Source organism: Hyaena hyaena, unplaced genomic scaffold (genome assembly GCF_003009895.1).
Source record: "Hyaena hyaena isolate Hyena2069 unplaced genomic scaffold, ASM300989v1 scaffold_304, whole genome shotgun sequence".
NCBI classification, from domain to species: Eukaryota; Metazoa; Chordata; class Mammalia; order Carnivora; family Hyaenidae; genus Hyaena; species Hyaena hyaena.
This window is the reverse complement of record NW_024080937.1, coordinates 358,339-380,885: the sequence shown is the minus strand read 5'-3', so window position 1 is coordinate 380,885 and position 22,547 is coordinate 358,339. Positions and strand designations below refer to the sequence as shown.

At 38.3% G+C, this 22,547-nt stretch overlaps 1 non-coding gene and 1 pseudogene across 1 annotated transcript; one reads left to right on the top strand and one right to left on the bottom strand.

The window, feature by feature from the left end:
• Positions 1-1,944: 1,944 nt before the first annotated feature.
• LOC120242432 lies at positions 1,945-15,532 on the bottom strand (annotated as a pseudogene).
• Positions 15,533-22,209: 6,677 nt separating this feature from the next.
• On the top strand, positions 22,210-22,313 carry LOC120242442. The gene has a single exon (XR_005531073.1). It is a non-coding gene; the product is annotated as a U6 spliceosomal RNA (small nuclear RNA).
• Positions 22,314-22,547: the final 234 nt, after the last annotated feature.

The window sequence follows — 22,547 nt, the reverse complement described above, 5'->3', positions numbered from 1 at the left end:
CAAGAAGGACCATGTGAGTCCTTTGGCCACTCATTCCAGCATTTTGCAACTCTGACTCATTAAGTCATCTTTGGGGAGTTCTGGAAAGGTAAGGTTATCTTCTCTGAGATCATTCTCTCCTCTTCTGTGTTTCTATACCTTGTAAATGGTGAAACTTCTGAGTATTCACATATTATTTCTTTGGGGAAAAAACCTGCGTTCTCTGATAAACACTTTCTGAGTTACAGTTTTATTAGGAGAGTTTTATGGAGAATAACTTGGCAATTCTGTGAATGTGTGTTATTGCATACTTAAAAGCTGAGTCAGTGATAGGAGGCATTTTATTTACTGTCATGATGGTTAACATCCATTCTTTATGTTCCCCGATATATTACAAAACATTTTTGTAAGAAAATAAGTGAGCATGTTTAGAAGACTAAGTTTGTAAGTTTCTCTACTTCATTAGACAGGATTTTATTAGGATTGCAGTGGTCATGTTGGTGATTAACTCTGAGCATAATATAGCTCTCATTTTGTGTTATATGTAATGCTCAGAATATCTAGAATGCTCAGTGTGAAGGATATAGAGTGTACAGAAAAGGAGGGGTAAAAAAACCCTCCCAAAAGCCCACTTGTTCTCAAGCACCTGTCACCTTGGCTAGTCTGTGGTACCCATGTGTCCGTTCAAACACTAGTTCAGATGTTGCTGTGAAGACATTTTGTAGATGTGGTTGAAGCAGAGCACTCTCCATCATGCAGATAGGCCTCATCCAATGCGTTGAAGGTTTTAAGAGCAAAAACTGAGGTTTCCCACAGAAGAAGGATTTCTGCCTCAAGACTAGTGTAAAACTCCTGCCTGGATTGCCAGCCTGCCCTACACATACCAAACTTGCCAGCCCACAATTGTGTGAGCCAGTTCCTTAAAATAATTCTCTCCCACGGATGGATGGATGGATGGATGGATGGATGGATGGATGGATGGATGGGTAGATCAGTTCATCGATTCTGTTGGTCTGTTTCTCTGGAAAACTGACTGATACCAGTATTACTTAATTTGAGTGCCTGTTCCGCTGAGTGCCGAGCAATGATTTGGGGGTTTAATTTGAAATATATTGCAGTCCTCAAAATTATTTTCTCTTAAAATGTAACGATTGTTGAATTTCTGAAGCCATTTACTACTAACAACAATATATTTGTCTTTCAGAAACTATTAAATTGGCATCTCCAATGAGGAGGAAACAGTATGCTAAAAGAAACAAAGATTATGGTGGCTCAGTAAGTTGAGCGTCCAACTCGGCTCAGGTTATGATCTCACGGTTCGTGAGTTCGAGCCCCGCGTCAGGCTCTGTGCTGACAGCTCAGAGTCTGGACCCTGTTTTGGATTCTGTGTCTCCCTCTCTCTTTGCCCTTCCCCTGCTCATGCTCTGTCTCTGTCTCTCTCAAAAGTCAAATAAACATTAAAAAAAAAAAAAGAAAGAAAGATTATTAGACTTTTGCTGAGTGGGGCACAATATCTTTTTAACAGGATTTCATTTGCTGTGGTGGGGTTGTGGTCTTGACCGTTGTCACATGCTATGACCTTAACACGTGTACTTAATTATCCCCACTTTAAAGTTCCCTTTCGTATGTAGGACACATCCTATATACCTCTAAAACTACTTTTTAATAGTTCTATTAAAAACTTTGTAAAAGCAATGAGACTAAAAGTAACTTACTTCAATCCTTACTCAAAGCAATAATTCTGGAATTCAGACTAAGAACAAAGTACTGTTGTCTCACATTTCAATGCTACTGGATGGTGGCCTATTAAGAATGAAATCATTTTGCTAGAGTAGCTGCTACATGGGTGGCATTATGCTAGGTGCTGTAGGAATCCAAAGAAATGTACATCATCTTTATCTTTACAAATTAATGTATGAAATGACAAATTTATGAAATAAATATTTCTGAGGTACCAATGATGAGCTACTGAAGAAGACTCAAAGTATCATAGTCAAGAAAAGCTTCAAAGAACTGGAGATTGAGCTGGGCACCTGAAAAGAAAACAGTGTGAACAATTTATGTATTCATTTGCTGTGAGTTATATGAGAAGAGTTGTAAAAATAACAGAAGAGGCAAAATATGGAGAGCTGTGTATCTGATGGAAGGATATAAGTATTGTATGAGTTATCTATAATGCTGTATAGCAAACCAAAATGTATTAGTTTAAAGGCATTTTTAAAAGGATTGTCTTGGCTGGGCTGTTCTGGCTCAGAGTCTTTAATAAAGTGACAGTCAGATCAGCTGACACTGTAGTCGTCTTGAAGCTGAAAGATCTGCTTCCCAGGCAGCTCACACACATGGATGGTAAAGTGACAGGAGGCCCATGCTCCCCCTCCTGTGGACTTCTTCATAGAAGTGGTTTGAGGATCCTCGTGGCATGGCTCAGGCTTCCCCCAAAGCCAGTGATCCCTGACACCAAGTATAGGCTTCGCTGTCTTCGCTGACCTAGGCTTGGAATCCATACATTGTCATCTCTGTTGTACTCTAATGGGTCATATGGTCCACCCCCGATTCGCTGTAGAAGACTTACAAAGACATGAATACGAGGAAGTAAGGATTGCTGGAAGCATCTTAGAGGCTAGCCATCACAAAGGCAGAATTGGGTGTTAAGAGATGAGGTTAAGGATGGAGGGTCTTGAGAACCAAGTAGAACTCAAGCTAATTGAGAATTAAGGATTTTAAAGCATCGGAACAAGCCTGAGCATTAAAAGAGTAGGCCATGGGTAGTCAGGAAATTGTTCCAAACCTTAGGTCTCTGCCTGAGCTTAGCTGTGTATTCTCATAAAATCCAAAGCCATTCAATAGTTATTGAGACACTGTGTTTTATATTTATTCTTAATCTCCATAATACTGGTGATAAATTTGAACATCTGTGCATGATTTTAAAAACAAAAATCTTAGCAACATGAAGTAAAAGGGAAAGTTAGTACAAAGAAAAGACATCCAGGCGCCTGGGCGTCTCAGTCCGTTAAGCACCAACATCAGCTCAAGTCATGATCTCCTGGTTTGTGAGTTCAATCCTATTTTTAAAAATCCATCAGCAAACCTCACCCTTAATGGTGGAATGTTGAAACTTTCCCTTTGAGACCTAACCAAGACTAGTATGTTCACTGTTACCATTTCTGTTCATTATTGTACTGAGGGACCCAGCCAATGAAAAGTATAAGATTTGGACATAATAAATAAAACTGCCATTGTTCACAGATGATGTGATAGTGCATGTAGAAAATGTGAAAGAAATCTACAGATTGAAGATTGCTGCACACAGGTCAATATGCAAAAATTAATTGATTTTTTATGTACCTACAACAAACAATTCAAATATGAAATTTTTGTAAAAGTTGGGAGATTATGATGGCATAAAAAATCAAATGCTTAGGAATACATTTAAAATGGAATATTCAAAATCTATGATATAAAACACTGTTAAGAATAAATAAAACCAGAATGAGGGAATATGCCGCATGCATGGATTGGAAAACGGGATGGTCAATACTGTTAGGATGTCAGTCTTCCCCCAGATTTAATCCTTAAATTCAGTGCAGTCTCATTCAAAATCCCAGGGGGATTTTTATTTTTTCACTTGTTTTTTAATGAACCTCAGAAACTGATTCTTAAATATTTATAGAAGTGCAAAAGACTAAGAATAGCCAAACACTCTTGAAAAAAACAATATGAAACATGCACTATGCAGAATTTGTGAGTCATTATAAAGACATAGCGATTAATGGAGCATAATATTAGTACAAGGAAAGAAAAATATACTAATAAAACTCAAGAGAGAACACAAAAACAGAAGGACACAAAAATCGATCCTTGATTTATGACAAAGTGGTCTGCAGAACAGTGGAAAAACAATGTCATTTTCAATAAATTGTGGACAAATTGGATAGCCATGTAATTAAAGAGCATTGACTTGTAGTTCACATCATAAACAAGTATCAATTCCCAGTAAACCATAGACATTGTGGAAGGCAAAACAATAATAAAGTTAATATAGGATCGTTTTATCATGATTTGAAGAGAAGATTTCTTAAAGAAGACAGAAGAATTAACCAAAAATGAAAAGATGGATAGATTGGATTATATAAAAATTAAGAACATCTGTTCTTCAGTAGACACCATTAAGAGAATCAAAAGCAAAACACACTATGGATTATATTTGCAACTCACGCAATTAACAAAGGACTCCTACCCCAAATATATTTAGGTTATAGATCAAAAAGAGAAATATAGTAGTCCAAAGAGGGGAGGGAGAAGATAAGAGAACTAATAGAATTTTCACAAAACCATACAGAAAGATTGAAACATGAATGGTTCAACATGAGGAAATTCAATTAAAACCACAATATCATATTACTGTAGCTCCACCAGAACAATTAAAAGTTAAAAGTGCCCATACCAAATGTTGGCGAAGATATACAGCAACAGTTCTCATACAGTGTTAATGGGAATTCAAACTGGTACCATAACTTTGAAGACTATCATTTTTTATGAAAGTTGAACATAGGCAAACCCTGTGGGCCAATAATTATATTTCTGAATATAAGCCCAACTGAAATGCATGCACATGGTACCAAGAGACAGACACAAGAACGTTCATGGTAGCATTATTTATAAAGACCAAATATGTGAAATAACCCAAATGTCCATGAACACTGGAAAAGACATATAAATTATGTAATATTATTACAATGAAGCTATGTAAATGAATGAACTACAGCTATTAAAATGCACACAGATGATCTCATAAAGACAAAGTTCACTAAAAGAAGCTAGACACTAAAGAAATGTTAATGTATGATTTTAATCATAAAGTTCAAAAACGGAAAATGAAATCATGGTATTTCATGCATGCTTGGGTGGTAAGATTATAAAGAAAGTAAGGAATCAATTTCCAAAAAAGAATAGTGATCATGTTGGATGGAGAGAGAGAAGCAAAGGGTTATGAAGGGGTACATAGAGGGTTTCTGGGGTGCTGAGAATGTTCTATGTTTTGATCGGGATAGCGGCTATAAAAGTGTGTTTATGTTGTAATAATTCACTATTCTCTTTTTTGTTTTTGTTTTATGTATAATAAAAATGTTAAAAATATTCTCAAAAAATTTTTACCCAAATCTAACTTCCAGAGGGCCTAGGAACAATTTAAATGATACCACTAGGAAATGATCAAATGTAATACATTCCATATAACACAACTTGCCTAGTCTCTACAAAAAATTAGTCATTAAAAAAATGAGGGAATGCTCTAAAATAAAAGAGACTGAAGAGACATAACAACCACAATACTTTGTCTAAATCTTGATGTTGGGAGGGAGGCTTTTAGGCACAAATAGAAAATTTTAAATGGACTGGATAATAAACAATGTTTAAAACTACACTTGGGACACCTGGGTGGCTAAGTCAGTTGAGCATCCAACTCCTGGTTTTGGCTTACATCAGATCTGATGGTTTCATGGGCTTGAGCCTGGTGCAGGCTCACTCTGCTGTCAGTGAGGTGCCAGCTTGGGATTCTTCCTTCCTCTCTGCCTCTCATCCACTCGTGCAGTCTCTGTCTCTCTCAAAATAAACTGGAGCACCTGGGTGGCTCAGTTAAGCATCCAACTTGGGCTCAGGTCATGAGCGCAATGGATAAACATTAAAATCTCAAAAAAAATGAGTAAACATTAAAAAAGAATAAATAAATAAATATACTTTAAAAGATAAAAATAAAAGATAAACTTAAAAAATATTTTAAAAAATTACCCTTAATTTTCTCAGGTGTAGTAATAGTATTATGTAGTTGACTATCTTTCATCAAATAGCTGTATACTGAAATCCTTAAGGTTAGAGTATCTGAAAAAACAAAACTTGAAAAAAATCTGAAAAAATGCTCATCTTACACATATACGTAGAGAAACAGATTTAAACGAAACAAAAAATTGTCAAAATGGTGAGTACTTATTGTAAAATTGTTTCAAACTTTCCTTTGAAGAGTTTGGTACTAGAAAATTGAAAAATAATTAAAAATTAAATCATCTTTCCTATACCTGGAAGGAAAGAAAGAGAGAAAAAAGAAGGAAGAAAGGAAAGAAAGAAGGTGAAAGAGAAAGAAAACAGAATGACAATAATAAATAACACATGGGAAGATTCTTCAGTTCATTAGAAGAATGTTTTAAAAAAAGCTATTAGTACTCTCAACAATAGCTAAAACATGGAAAGAGCCTAAGTGTCCATCAACGGACGAATGGATCAAGAAGATGTGGTTTATCTATACCATGGAATACTACATGGCAATGAGAAACAATGAAATCTGGCCATGTGTAGCAACATGGATGGACCTTGAGGGTGTTATGCTGAGCGAAATAAGTCGGGCAGAGAAGGACAAATATCATATGTTTGCATGTATAGGAGAATTAGGAGGAACTTGACAGAGGACCATGGGGGAGAAGTAGGGGGGAAATGGTGGGGGAAAGGGAGAGAGGCAAACCATGAGAGACTCTTGAAAGCTGAGAAACAAACAGGACTGATGGATGTGGGGGGAGGGAGGAGATGGGCATGGAGGAGGGCACTTGTGGGGATGAGCACTGGGTGTTATATGGAAACCAATTTGACAATAAACTATTCGTAAAAAAAAACATAAAATAAAAGCTATTAGTATAAATTGGCAATCATTTATTAAAATATTTTAAAATCATCTCTCTATATTTTGTATATATTCTCCATATCTTTTTAAATCACATTCGTATATTAGTCTAAATAGGCACAAAATAATTTTCCTAGTAAGGTATTTTTTCTATGTAATATTTTGCACAAACAACACAATCACATAGTTCAGAACAGAAAAAGCATAAAATATTCAACAAAATGTATCCTTCTCATGAGGAGAAAAGGAAATCCTTACATACAGTGTATGTGGGAATGTATATTGATGCAATCACTGTGGAAAATAGTATGGAGGTTCCTCAAAAGCATTAAAAATAGAAATACCATATGATCCAATAATCCCATTACTGGATATTTATCCAAAGAAAATGAAAAAGTCTGAAAAAATGCTCATCTTACACATATATGTAGAGAAACAGATTTAAACAAAACAAAAAAATATTGTCAAAATGGTGGTAATTTAAAAAGATATATGCACCACTATGTTCATTGCAGCATTAGTTACAGTAGCAAAGGTATGAAAACAACCTAAATGTCCTTCAGTAGATGAATGGATAAAAAAGATGTGTAGATTTATACAATAGACTATCACTTGGCCATTGAAAAGGGTGAAATCTTGCCATTCGTGATAACCCAGATGGACCTAGAGGGTGTTATGAAATAAGTGAAACAAGTCAGCTGAGAAAGACAAATGCCATATGAGTTCACTTTTGTATCTGGAACCTAAGAAAAATGAACAAACAACAACAACAAAAAACCCCACAACCAAACAGATCCATAGATACAGAGAACAAACTGAGAGGAGAGTAGAGGTGGGGAGGGGGAGGGAAATAGGTGAAAGGGATTAAGTTACAAATTTACAGTTGTAAAATAAATGTCAGGAGATGAAAAATACAGCATAGGGATATAGTTAGTAATATTGTAATAATATTTATGGTGACAGATGATGACTACACTTATTGCGGTGAGTTGCATGGAATTGTCAAATCAGTATGTTGTGTACCTGAAACTAATATAGCATTGTATGTCAACTATAGTTAAATAATAAAAATTAAAACAAACCCCCCAAAGTAATTCTCCCATCCATGTCCATGTTATTTGCCCTTCTAGATATTGTGCACTCATAAGTAAATTCATATATATGTTAATGGGACTTGTAAATATCAGTTGCTTTTTTTTTCTAGGACACTGGTTTTTTTCTGAGTATATTTACTTTCCTGCAGCTTTGAACAAGTTTGTCATTTGGTGGACACCGCCCTCTCGTGTATAAAGCTGAATCTGCAAGTCAAGTCCTGACAAAAAGTGGAATAAACTCAAAATTCTTTTACAGTTGTAAAAGTTCCTTGAAGTCATATGTTGTGTCACCACATCATCAATTACTCAGTTAGGGCCGGCTCTAAAATATTAGACATCTTTTTTAAGCCCTTAAAAAAGGTGTCCCCATGCTTGCCTTAGTAATTTCATATGTATTGGTACTTTTTGGTCTCCAAAGTATTGTCACATCCGTATTTTGTTTGATGAGAACAGGAGTTATTGTCCTTTACTACTGGGGTATAATTCACATATCATACAGTTCACCCAGTTTTTAAAATTTTCTTGAGGTTTTATTTATTTATTTTGAGAGAGAGAGAGAGTGAGCATGCACATGAGTGGGGAGGGACAGAGAGAAAGAGAGACAGAATCCCAAGCAGGGCTCCCATCATCACCACAGAGCTCCACACTGGGCTCGAACTCACAAACTGTGAGACACCAAGAGTTGGACACTTAACTGACTGTGCCACCTGGACGCACCCATTTAAAGCGTGCAACCCAACACTTTTTAGCATATTGAGAGTTAAGCACCCATCATCATAATGTATTCTAGAATATTCTCTTCACCTTAAAGAGAAACTCAATACCCATTAGCAGCCACTACCCATTTCCCCAACCCTACACCCACCTCTAGGCAACCACTGGCCTACTTTCGTCTCTAGATTTCCCTTTTCTGGATATTTGCTATGAATGGAATCATACAATATGCTGTGTGGTTTTTGTGACTTTCCCCTCTCACTTAAGCAAATGGGCACAAGGTTCATCCATGTTGTAGCATGTACCAGTACTTCATTCTTTTTTACAGCTGAATAACATTCCATTGCCAGGACGTGTCACATTTTAATCATCCATTTGTCAGTTGATGGATGTTTGGATTGTTTCCACTCTGGCAGTTATGAATACTGTTGCTACAAACATTCAATTGTTTTCCTTTTACAGTTGCAAAGATGGAAGCCTTCTAAGCTGAAGTGATGACTCAAAGGCCACAGTAGGAGTCTGTTCTATCACCCCATTATTGTAGCTGGAACAGAGAGAAGGTGGAGAGAAGTTGGAGGGGTAACTGGGTAGCACATGGAGACTGATGGCCAAGGAGTGGTGGCGTTGGAGAATACTCTCAGGAAAATAAATATATTACCAGCACACTTGTACTTATCAATTCACGTTTTTTAAAAAAAAAATTTTCTTAATGTTTATTTGTGTGTGTGTGTGTGTGTGTGTGTGTGTGTGTGAGGAAGAGACAAAGCAAGAGCAGGGAAGGGGCAGCAGAGAGAGAAGCAGGCTCCAGGCTCTGAGCTCTCAGCACAGAGCCTAATGGGGGGCTCGAATCCACAAGCCATGAGATCATGACCCGAGCCAAAGTCAGTCGCTTAACAGACTGAGCCACCCAGGTGCCTCTCAAGTCACATTTTGTAATGTATTTTAATTGTGAAGAATTTTTATTAATACACTTTTATAACCCTTAGTCCTTTGTCTCTGCTCAGATGATAAATATTCCTCTACTGCTGTCATAGTTCACTCCTACATCTTTTCTCACCTGCACCACTTGACTACTGCTAAGTGGATCTTTCCGATCTCAAATCAGATCCCACCACTCCTTATCTAATGTCCCTCAGGGGCCCCTACTGCCTTTGGAATAACATCCGACTCACTACTGTTTTCCTCACACTTGTATTAGGTGTAAAAGATGCTGCTCACCCAGTGCAACCTTTGAGTAATGATTAAGTTGATATATTACATACTTCTCAATAATAATAATTACAAATGAGTCATACATAGTCACCACAGATCCTTCTAAATAAATTTACATATCAAATTTTAACACGAAGTTAAAGGATATTTAAAATTGTAATTAAAATAATTGGGAACTCAGTCATCATGAAATTATCAGTATTTTTTAAGTTAATCATAACAATCAGAAACTTGAAATGATTATGAAGTAATAATCAATTTTAAAAATAATAATCTAGGGGTGCCTGGGTGGCTCTGTCGGTTGAGTCTCTGACTCTTGATTTCAGCTCAGGTCACGATCTCAGGGTCGTGAGATCGAGCCCTGTGTCTCACTCCATGCTGAGCATGGAGCTTGTTTGGGATTCTCTCTTCCTTTCTCTGCCCCTCCCCCACTCACATACACATGCTTTCTCTCAAAATACACTTAAAAAAGTAATAATCTATTAAAATCATAGAAATAAAATTCTTTTCTAAAATTAAAAAAATTTTAATGTTTATTTATTTATTTTAAGAGAGAGACAGAGACAGAGACAGAGGGAGCAAGCAGGGGAAGGGCAGACAGAGGGAGAGAAAATCCCAAGCAGCCTCCACATTGTCAGTGAAGAGCCACTGTGGGCTCCGTCTCACAAACTGTGAGCTGAAATCTAGAATCAGAGGCTTCACCAACTGAGTCACCCAGGTGCCCTGAAATAAAATTCGTTAGAACTCTTTCAGTGCTCACTTACTCTAACATCTTGTTTTCCACAAATAGTCACCAGATTCATGGTCTTTCTTGCAACATTATAAACTTAAGTAGTTTGTACAAATTTTTAATTTTCAGAGGCTCAGTCTCACTGGCTAATGATAACTGGAAAAGAAAACTATCTCTGAGACCTCCAACAGTATATGTAAATGTGCTCAGTGAAGCCTTGCCATAAATATATTGTAAAATGAAAGAGGATTCATACTAGATTTTAGAAAATAACAAGGTTTTCAGATATGCATCAATGAACTATGCTATCACATTTATGGAATCAGAATCTGCTTTTCGTTTTTATCTGTTTGTTTTTATGAATGAGTACTTAAGCTTCAGCTTTTTGTGTGTGTACAATGAATGTAAGATTATTATGCAGTTGAAAAGATTGCTGTAAAAATTAGGAAATAATCAAGTCAAGTTTATTGCATGGTGCCTAGTATATACAAGAATCTCAGCAAACTTTAGCCATTATTATTATCACTATTATTTTCTGATGTTTTAGACACAGTGTCAAACTTAACTTTTTATCAGTAGTTCTTTTACCCCAAAGGTCTTTTTCTTAACTCGAGTGTAATTAACCTACAATGTTATATTCGTTTCAGGGGTATAATATTCAATAATTCTATATATTACTCAGTGCTCATTACGGTAAGTACACTCTTAGTCCCCTTCACCTGTTTCACCCATCCCCCCGCCCACTTCACCTCTGCTATCAGTTTGTTCTCTATAGTTAAGGGTTTTTGGTTTTTTGGTCTTTTTTCATTTGTTTCTTAAATTCCACTTACGAGTGAAACCTTAGAGTATTTGTCTGTCTCTGATTGACTTATTTCACTTAGACATATTCACCTCTAGGGGTGCCTGGGTGGCTCAGGTTGTTAAGTGACCTACTTCAGCTCAGATCGTGATCTCACAGTTCGTGAATTTGAGCCGTGCACCAGGCCCTATGCTGACCGCTCAGAGCCTGAAGCCTGCTTCAGATTCTGTGTTTCCCTCTCTCTCTGACCCTCCCCCGCTCATGTTCTATCTCTGTCTCTTAAAAATAAATAAAGATTTTAAAAAAAATTTAACTTTCATCTGTTGGTCAATGATAATATAGTGATTTTTTTAGAATAAGATACAACAGTGCTGTCTGTTGGAAAATTATCGCTAAAATTATGCAGCTCATCCAAAGTAATAAAGATATCTGTATTAGTTACGTTTTGCTGCCTAACAAATTACTGGAAACTTAGTGACCTTAGACAGCAATGCACATTTATCATCTCATGCACTTTCTATGGACCAGTAACTTGATAGCAGCTTGAGTGGCTAGTTCTGGCTGGAGGTCTCTCCTAAGACTGCAGTCAAGATGTCAGCCAAGACTCCTGGGACCCGAAGGCTTCACTGAAGCTGGAAAAACAGCTTCCAATATGACTCTTTCACCTGCTCTTGGCCAGAGGCTAGTTCCTCACTCAGGAGCCCTCTCCTTAGGTCTATGTGAGTATCCTAAAATCCTGACATCTAGCTTCTCCCAAAGCAAGTGATTTGAGGAAGAATGTGGATGCCTCAGTATGTTGTAAGACCCATCCTCTGAGGTCACACACCATCATTTTTACAATATCCTATCAGTTGGTTAGTCCCACTGAGTCTGGAGGAGACTATACATGGGCATGGTACCAGGAGGCTATGATTATTGGAAGCCGTTTTAGAGGCTGGCTACCATAAAATCTATGATGTAAATGTAGCACCTTTGTATCAGGCACAACTTGAACAACCATGCATGGCAGCCTTGAGCAGTTACACTGAACAATGTATGGTGTTTTTAGAGAAGGTATTTTCTTTCTTTCTGAGCAATAAATGAGTTTGGTAGGTAAGATTTCTTCCTAACTTTTGAAGTGTATCTTCCTAACTTCCGCAGTTTTTAAATTTAATTTGTATATTTTCTCCTGTATTTTCCTATCCTAATGTGTTCTTTTTCTGATGCTGTATCCTATAATACAGTGGATGGACTTCGTAAATATTTATTTCTCTTTCCTCTTGGTTCTATTCTTTTTCTCTTTTAGTACTACTCCTGACTGACTACTTCATTCAAACAAATAGTGAATAATTTTAAAGCTACCCTTAAATAAGTGTTCTAAACCATCAATTCTATACAAACTGCTTCTCTAATTAGGACGACATACAGACCACATCCCTCCATAGGCTGATGTCTACTTTCTGCTTTATACCTGTTGAACTGGTGGAATTTTAAAAAGATTTTTGTGTCTCATAAGCATCCCGATATAGACAATAAATTGTATGGTATAATGGTGACAGGGAATACTCAAAGGAAATTTCTGTGTATTTTAGACAATTTGATTGACTGCCATAGAAGTCAAGTATTATTCCTAGACAAGTCAGTTGGCTTTATGAATATTAAAAATAACTGACGACTTTCCTGGAAGATGGCCACATTTGGGTGAAGTGTGAAAACCAAGGGAGTCTGTCTGCTCTCTGTTAATGTGGATATGAAAGAATGGGTGCTCTTTGTGGTTGTACGTAGTCTTTTTCCTCACCTTCAATTTATGTAATAGTTCAAACTTAAGACGCAGTAAAAGAATTTATGGAACTCTCATTTAAAAAGTGCTCTTTAAATATTACTGAAGCCTTGCATATTTAGCAGCAGGAGGTGGGCCTATTCTATTTTTTTTTTTAATATTTTTATTTATTTTTAGGAGAGAGAGAGAGACAGCGTGAGCAGGGGAGGGTCAGAGAGAGAGGGAGACACAGACTCTGAAACAGGCTCCAGGCTCTGAGCTGGCAGTCAGCACAGAGCCCGACGCGGGGCTCGAACCCATGAACCGCGAGATCATGACCTAAGCGAAAGTCGGACACTTAACCGACTAAGCCACCCAGGCGCCCCGAGGTGGGCCTATTCTATTGATGGCGGACAATAGTTTAAAATAAGTCAAAAACATTCTGCTAACTGTAGCTTGCATGAGTTTAAAATTTATAACCTGCTTAATAAGATTTTAGTCATCAGTGTGGTTGGTTTATAACTCTTTGATTTGGATAAAAGACTCAAGAGTCTTTAATGAGTCTAGTGGTGCTAATTCTGAGAAACTGTCAGGTGGGGAAAGGGGGGAAGAGTGTCCAGAGAATTAAAAGAAAACTAAAGAATGCCCTGTGGTAAAGCACCCAATAAAAGCCAGCTGCTGGCGGGCTTCAGACCTTCCTTCCCTCTCCTTCTTTTCACCCTTCTACCTTCCTCTTCCTTCTCGTCATCTTCCTCTTTCTCTCCCTCCCCGACCCTCAGTTTCTGTCTCTTTTTCCCTTCCCTACTTCCCATTTCTTGCTTGCCTGCCTTCTTACCGTAACTTAATTGAATTAAGAGAGATTTTTATCTCCCATTGAACATGCTCAAAAACATTGTTTCTCACAATTAGTTTTCATGTGATTTAATTATACCCCATCAGATTCTACTTTTTTTTTAAGTTTATTTATTTATTTGAAAGAAAGAGTAAGTGAGGGAGAGTTTATTTATTAAGTTTATTTATTTATTTTTTTATTTAGAGAGAATCCCAATCCCAAGCAGGCTCCACACTGCAGGCTCCCCACTATCAGTGCAGAGCCCGATACAGGGCTCGAGCCTCTGAACCGTGAGATCATGACCTGAGCTGAAACCAAGAGTCTGACACTTACCCAACTGAGCCACCCAGGCACCCCTGCCCCTATTCATTCATTCATTCATTCATTCATTTATGACACTGGCTGAAAGATAGTTTTTATTACTTTTATGTACCCAAAACCCAACAGTGTACCCTTAGCCTAGTTTGGTGGACAGCTCTTTGCCTTTTCCAGCTCAGCTGTGTGACCCACCCACTCTGGACTTGGGTGTCACCTCCCCAGTGATGGCGGATCTCATCGTATCTATTGTCGTCATTGGTCCTAGCTTCTACCTGCTTAGCCAATGCTCTCTTGTCTTGGAGTTTATCTGTGGGAGGGTGACGGTGGTGCAGGTCTTCCAGTGGACCAGACGCTCCAGCCTGGCCTTTCCCTCGATGACGTAGTAGGGGCCCCCATCTTGCCACAGAGGGCAGGCAGGAAGACAACCAGCTCAATGGGATGCACATCCTGTGCAATAACTACCAGCGAGACTTCCTGTTTTCCACCACTAAGGTGGTGACTGTATTAATGCCTGCTTGAAGGACAGGTGGCCTCTTCGTGGGGACATCCCCTTAGACAGCAGCTTCTTCTCTGCCTGGGTCAACAATCTCTGTTCTCTTTCTTTGTCTCCGGTCAGTATTTGTGAGCCAACTTCAGCTATTGAGTAGCTGTTCGGTGTCCAAGGCCTGAGTGAACCAAATGGCCAGAGGCACTTTCAGAAGCTTAGAGAGTAAATAGCCTTTTGTTGCTGCGGCCAGATGTAGTAGGGCTATTTGACAAAGCAGAGAGTGAGGTCCTTTTTGGGCTGGCTGTACTGTCCAATGTCAAAATTCTTGGGCCTTTTCTCAATCGGGGGATGGAACACCTTCCTGGCCTCCTGTTTCTTATCACAGCAGGGGCCCAGCACTTCTTCCCGTCAGCCCTCTTTCCTTTTGGCGTCCTGGACAGCTGGAGAGGAGCCAATTCTACTTTTTTTTTTTTTTTTTTAACACTGGTGAAAGGTTGACAGTCATCAAAATGCTGTTCCTTGACCTATGAATTTTGGGTTGTGACCTCTGAACTTCAGGTTATCCGTAAGCACATTTCCAGAGGCTCCAAAGTATTTGCCTTTTTCCCTCCACTCCTTTATTTTTTGTACCACTCCTATGATTTTCTCCTTCTTCAAAGCTTTTATAACCCTAAAATAAGATTCCTGTTCTGTACTTCCTATTTTCCGCTTTTTGTTTATAAATTCTGTTCCTAGTCATGGATACAATAGATTCCTGGGTTACGTTTTATGTGTTTTTATGTGTTTTCACATGTTAAAAATTTAAATTAGTAACTTTATAAATCCTAATTGATTTACTTGTTAGTTTTCTATTGAAGTAGGGCAAGGTGAAAAATTAGAGCACTCTCTTCTTTGTGAAAATTATGTATCCCAGGTAGCTGTCTTAACCTGGTCTTGGATAAAGACTCATTTTGCTTCGACATTTCTTGACATACTTGGCAGGATATATAGCAACTCTCGTGAGATTACCTGGCGGTCCTCTGGAACTCGGTGGGTGGTACCAGCTAGGGCCCTTTGTGCCCCTCCGACGTCTCAGTACCTCACAGGTGTACCAGGTGAGTTTTCCTGCTGTCTGGACCTCCTCAGTTTGAGTTGATGGCGCTGGCTTTTATTCATACTGTTGAGGGTTACCAGGAGTATTCTGTAGGTAGAAATAACCTGGAGGGGTTGGAGTTGATGTGTTGGCTGTTTTAATGTGGCCTTATACTGATGTTATTAATGTAAGGCTTGAGTAAATTTACTGGCTGGAAATATGAGAGACTGAATCACTCAGCTCCAAAGAGCAGGGAGACTTGCTCCTTCCTGCCAAATGGCTCTTCCAGGTAACCGAAAGCCTAGCAGAAGTGTCTGAGGATATTCCTAGAGATGTGTGGTGGTCCCACAGGCATTTCCCATCTCCTAAGATACTTGATGATTGGCTAGTCCGGGGATGCACACGCAAGGATTGATCTGGCAGTGCTCTGGGCCCCCTTGATGGTCTTAGACCTCACTGAGAGAAACTGAGATGCTTAAGACAGTGTATCACGACCATTTGGAAGTGATTGTCATAAGCAGCATCCTCTCAACCCACCACACTTGATATCCTTAGATCTTATTCTAGCTTTGTTCTAAAAGCTGAAACTGAAAGAAATGGGGAACCATGCTTCCAAGGCTGGAGCAGCCCCCAGAAAACCAGCAACCACCCACCCATGGAAAACTCTAGCAGCCTATAAGTATGATACATATGGAACCTATACTTGCAAGTGGTTACTCGCAGTGGGAACATTTAAGGATATCTTGAGTCTCAGCTGACCCAAATAGGGTTCTTTCAACATGTCTGAATTAGTTTTCTTTTACTCACAATTAGAGAAATCCGACTATAAGACCAACTAACCAGACTCTAGGGAGTTACTTGGTTGAGTTAGTGAAGCCCCCAGCTTTTGGGGATGAATTGTCAGTTATAGAGATTCTCGGGGTTTGTTTGTTGGTGTTTGTTGCTACAGCTTTTGGTATCTTTGCACAAAAACGGCTGTGTTTTTGAAATGGAAAATAATTAAGGGCTCCATAAATTATAATGCCGTCTCATTATTAGTTTTATTTTAATAAAAGGGGGCTATTTGGCAATTGGGTCTCTAATGTCCTCTACACAAATCTTAGTGAAACAAAAGCTAAATTTTGTCTGCATCTTGTTGGTATCCATGTGTCCATGTGTGTTATAAATGTGAGACATTTTCTTCACCCAGATAGCATGTAGCTAAAATGAACTTGTAACGGAGCTCTATTTAGTTGATTCAAAGGTGAGCGCCTATAAAAAGTGGGCATTCTCAAACTCAAAAAGAGCAAAACTAACCCAAATGTTTTTCAATGATGTTTTCGCAGGATCTGAGATATAACTCCCTACATTTAGACTTTTATGTAACTCCATAATAAAGATGAATCACAATAATGGACCTAACTGGTGGTCCAAAGAGATAAAGATGAACAGAGATTTTGGACACCTCACCCCCTTCCTGATAATCAGGATAATGAGGAAGAGGAGGAAGGCAGGCAGACACTCGAAATCCTGAATCCAGCCAATGCTCAGCCCAGTGCCTGCTCCTTTCGGCTCTTCCAGAGGGCTGAAGGTTGGCCAGAGAAAAAGGCTGTTTTGTAGGGGGGGGGGGGGGGGAAGCTGTTGTTAGTCCCAAAGTTTCAATCTGCCTCCGGCCTCGCCAGCAGCACACCTGCCGCTTCCTCCGCCCCCTCCTCCTGCACCAGCAGCTGGGTGCTCGCACAGCCCTCGCCACTCCATCCGCAGCATCTGTGCGTCACAGGCTCCTGCTCCTCCCAGCCTCACTATCAAGGAGGAAAAAAGCACCCCAAGCTGTTGGGCCGCCTCCCTAGGAGGCTCAAACTGGAGTACCTCCTCCTTCAGCATCAAGAGGCCCACGTGCTCTCCTGGACATAAGCGGCCCGTGGGAGCCCCAGGTAACACTCACTGTGGGGAACCACCGGATTGGCTTTTGAGCGGACACGGGTACAGCATATTTGGTATTAAAGCTACTTCAAGGTTGTTGGCTTAATGGAAACAAACATGTTTTTTGAGTTAGCCTCATTAAATATAAACCTTTTATTCTACCAAGGTTTGCTCAAGCCAAACAGGCTTGTGTTGTCTCAGTTGCAATTTGCCAACAAAAAGCGACTGAAAACGATTGTTTTTTTCTGTCTCATAAAGTTTTCATGCGTGATTGTTAAGAGCCAATAGGTTAAGTAAGAAGGTTTACAGATACACTTTTAAATAGCTCCCAAAATCTTTGGGAACCCAAAACTTTGGTATTTTGCTAAGTTAAATGATAAATTGGGTTGGATTCGTTGGATTTCTAAGTCTCTTCTGATAAGATAAAATACTGAAACAGTAATTACTAAACCACAAGGTTTGTCTGTTTTGTCTTATTACAGAAAAACTAAAGATATTTGAATCTGCTTGCATAAAAATTGTACTATAAAAAAACCACAGGTTTCTAAAAATTATGAAATACACTCATAAATTTGCCAGTCAAAAGAATTCTAAAAATTATGAAATATATGCATTAATTTGCCTGTCGAAACAATTCTGGTGAAACAGTTCACAATTTGTTACTAGTTAAGTTTTCACTGGTGACTAAGGTTTCTAAGAGTTAAAATTCTGCTAAATGTAATTAAGACTGCTGGACAATAATAAAGCACCCCTATATGTAGGAATATAGGAGATATGTAAGAAAGACATAAGGAATGAAATACATTTTTATTAAGGGAAAGGGGACTGTTTATTTAGAGAGGGAAACTTAGGATAGAGTCTGAATGAAAAAAAAAGTTGTAGAAGGTTTGTGAAGAGGATATCTTAGGAAAAGAATTTTGTGCATGGTCTGGACTAAGAATAAATGAATTTTTATTTTTTAAAAAATTTTAATGCTTATTTTTGAGAGAGAGACAGAGACAGAGTGCAAGTGGGGGAGGGGCGGAAAGTGAGGGAGACATAGAGTCTGAAGCAGGTTCCAGGCTCTGAGCTGTCAGCACAGAGCCCAATGTGGGGCTCGAACCCATGAACTGGGATGATGACCTGTGCCAAAGTTGGTTGTTCAACCAGATGAGCCAGCCAGGCACCCCATGGGATAAATGAATATTTGAAGTACACTGGTATAAGACTGAGATTTGTTTTTTCTCAAAAAAACAAGATTTCTTTGGATTGTTGGTCTGCTCTTGAACAGAAATTATAAACAAAGGTTTTTTTCCCATCTTCCCAGAAAAACAAGGTTTATGTATTTGTTCTTATCAGATCTTGAATTACTTAAAAAAATGAAAACTTCTTGGGACACCTGGATAGCTCAGTTGGTTAAGCATCCAACTTCAGCCCAGGTCATGATTTCTTGGTCCATGAGTTTGAGCACCGCATTGGCCTCTGTGCTGACAGCTCAGAGCCTGGAGCCTGTTTCAGATTCTGTGTCTCCCTTTCTCTCTGACTGTCTCCTGCTTGCGCTGTCTCTCTCTCTCAAAAATAAATAAACATTTTAAAAAAGATAATTAAAACAAACAAGAAAGAAAACTAAAACTTCTCAATATTAAAGGAGCTAAATTTTGCTAACAACTATATAACCTTTTATAGAAAATCTTATGGCCACCTTGGTTAAACAAATAATAAAGTTTTAAGTTTTTGTAATGATCTGTGATCCTGTTTAGACATGGGCTTAAAATGTGTGTGTGTGTGTGTGTGTGTGTGTGTGTGTGTGTGTTCTTTAACAGACATCAAGTCCAAGTCCTAAATAAAGTCTTCCTTTTGACTAATTAGGCTTATTTATTTGGTATGTTGAGTTAAATGGGAAACATTGTCAAACAAATAACGATAAGCCTTCTTAGGTTCTATTTATGTAGGTAAATGCTGTAACTGTTCCAGAAATTATGTAAAATTCCTAAAATTTCAGTATATCCTGCCATAAGGTCATCACTTAAAATTCTAATTATTAAAATGTTGTCTATCATGCTGAGAACAAACTGAGGACTGATGGGGGGGGGAGATGGGCATGGAGGAGGGCACTTGTGGGGAAGAGCACTGGGTGTTATATGGAAACCAACTTGACAATAAACTATTTGTAAAAAAAAAAATGTGTATCACAAAAAAAGCCAAATTTCCTTGTCAACTGCATTGTAAGGAACTCTTATCAGATGTCTCAACCATGTCCATTTTTAAGTCTCCTGTCATTTACAGTTACTGTTCCAGTGGTCTTGCAAAATATGTTTCAGCCTAAGGAGATTCCTGAAAAGGACAAAAACAGGTTCCCGATACCCTTAAGATCATAAAACTGAACTAAGAATTTCCAGAACTAATGAAAAAGCTGCATTGAATAGAACAAGAATTAATAACATGGGACTAAATGAATTAATGACAATTATAGCTTTTTTATGACTCTTGTTTAAAACATTGCTGGTTCTCTCAGGTTTGCTTTTCCAGGTTTAAGGAAATTTTTTCTCTTAAGAGATCTATGACTTACAAAAATTAGATAAAATATTCCTTCATGAAAAAATTGAAGCATTTACCTTTTCTCCATAACTAAGCCCTCCAGAATTCAAAACTCTCAGTGAATACTTTCTTTTAATGGCAATTATAATTATTTGCATACAGTCAATAAAAATATGTTCTTATAACAGGACACCATTGGATACATTGGCTATATTACTAAGGCTTTGACTGAAATGTCATATTTGAGAGATGCATGCATAGACTAAGATATGATCACATAACTTTAAGGAGCTAACATTGATTTTAAGGAACTAATAGAGCTCTTGGAAATGCTGGCCTGATACCTTGCTTACAGAATTCCCAGCTGCCTCACCAGGTGAGTAAAGGATGTCACTTCTTGGCGGGGGCAGGAACCTCGGGATATTTGAGGGACCTTGAAAAGAGAGAAATTCGCCCAAATCTACAGGTATTGTAGGCAAATCTAATGGCAAGTTATTCGGCTTGGTTTCTGGCCTTAAAAAGCTGTTAAAGTTTCCATCTGAAATTCTTTATGAAAAGTCCTAGAAAAGCAAATGAAAAAAAAAAAAAAACACACAACCCTATATGGTCAATCACTATTTTTGCTGTGCTTATGCAAATAATTTGGCCAAGTCTGTGAAAACTAGACTTATTTTGGAAACAAAGTAGTCTTTTTAAAAAATCTTTAATAGTGTTTATTTATTTTTGAGTGAGAGAGACAGAGTATGAGTTGGGGAAGGGCAGAGACAGGGAGATACAGAATCCGAAGCAGGCTCCAGGCTCTGAGCTGTCAGCACGGAGCCTGATGTGGGGCTTGAACCCATGAACCGTGAGATCATGACCTGAATCAAAATTGGATGCTTAACCAACTGAGCCACCCAGGCGGCCCTCATGAACAAATTACTCTTAATGTGACTATTTTTGACAGGAATAAAGATGAGTTTAAAGAGAAAGATTGTACTTCAACAAACATTTTTGTGGATATTAGATTCTATTTCTGGTTAATTATCTTTGAATGTTTATTGTTTTCCTATAAAACTGGACCCACACTGTATTCTTCCGATTTCTTAAAATATCTGACTATGACTCTCCAAACTACAGATTACAATCTTCTCCCCATTTTCTTATCTGAGAATCATTGAGAACTAAAACTTTCTTTTCCTGAAGCCCTGCAAACTGAAGTTGGACAACTTGAGATAAACTTCAGAGAAATTGCCACAATAGCTCATGTATAGATGATGTTCATGCCTGTTTGCTATGGGCTACTCAAAAGGAGCATTTGAACTACAAAACAGAAAATCCATCAGGTTGCTACTGTCTGCTCCCACTCCATCTGAGGATGCTTCAAGCCTGACACCTAAAAATCTTCTCACTGGCAGCATGTGGACTCAGATACTGGGCTTATAATTTGCTCCAACCATTAACCTATGTTTGTTTTATTTCCATAGAAATGCCTCTTGTTAATTACTGATTGCTTGCTGAACAAGGCAGAATCTATATGATGGCTAAGACCACTTGCTGCACCTATATTAACTCCTCCTGGAAAATAATAATCCATATAAAATCAAGCAGGAAGCCTATGGCTACAAGAAGCCATTGACCACCATACCCCCCCACCCCCTTTTCCAAGGTGGCTAGGACAGGTTTACTGATGTATTGGATACGCATCCATATCAGATCAGTTTCAGAGGGAATGACAAAACTGGGTTTGACTCTACTGTTACTATTCCTTAGAGTATACTTGGGGATAAAACTAATAATGTCATATAGTGCCAAAGTATGCAGAAAAATATCCAAGTTCTCAGATATGGAAAGATCTGTGATAACCCATCCCTTAGAATAAGGGAGTCACAACCTGTACCATGTTAAATCCTTCCATGCCAAAGCCCTTACTGTGCCCTATTTTGGCTTAAAGCAGTTACAGAAGACCACCTCTGCCCCTGTTCAATAGAAATGGAGGAAAGATTGACAATAGAAAATTATAAAAAGAAAAAATTTAGCATGTCTGACTCTTTGTTGCTTCTATTTCCCTTGCTGCTAACACCTATAGATTAAAAACTTCTGCTTAGTCCCAAATATAGGCCTGTTACAGCTCAGATTTACCAAAAAAAAAAAAAAAAAAAAAAAAGTGTGCTTGCTTTGGCAGCACATATACTAAAAGTGGAAAGATACAGAGATTAGCCTGGCATCTGCAGAAGGACGACATGCTAATTCCTGAAGTCTGCCATATGTTTATCATGAAGGAAGAATTGGGGCACTTAGCAACTTACTAAAACATAATAACATAGGAGTCCCAGAAGAAGAGGAGAGAGAAAAAGGGGCAGAAGTTTTGAGCAAATAATAGCTAAAAACTTCTCTAATCTGGAGAAGGACACAGACATTGAAATCCAAGAAGCACAGAGTACTCCCATTAAATTCAACAAAAGCCAGCCATTGACAAGTTATATCATAGTCAAATTCACAAAATA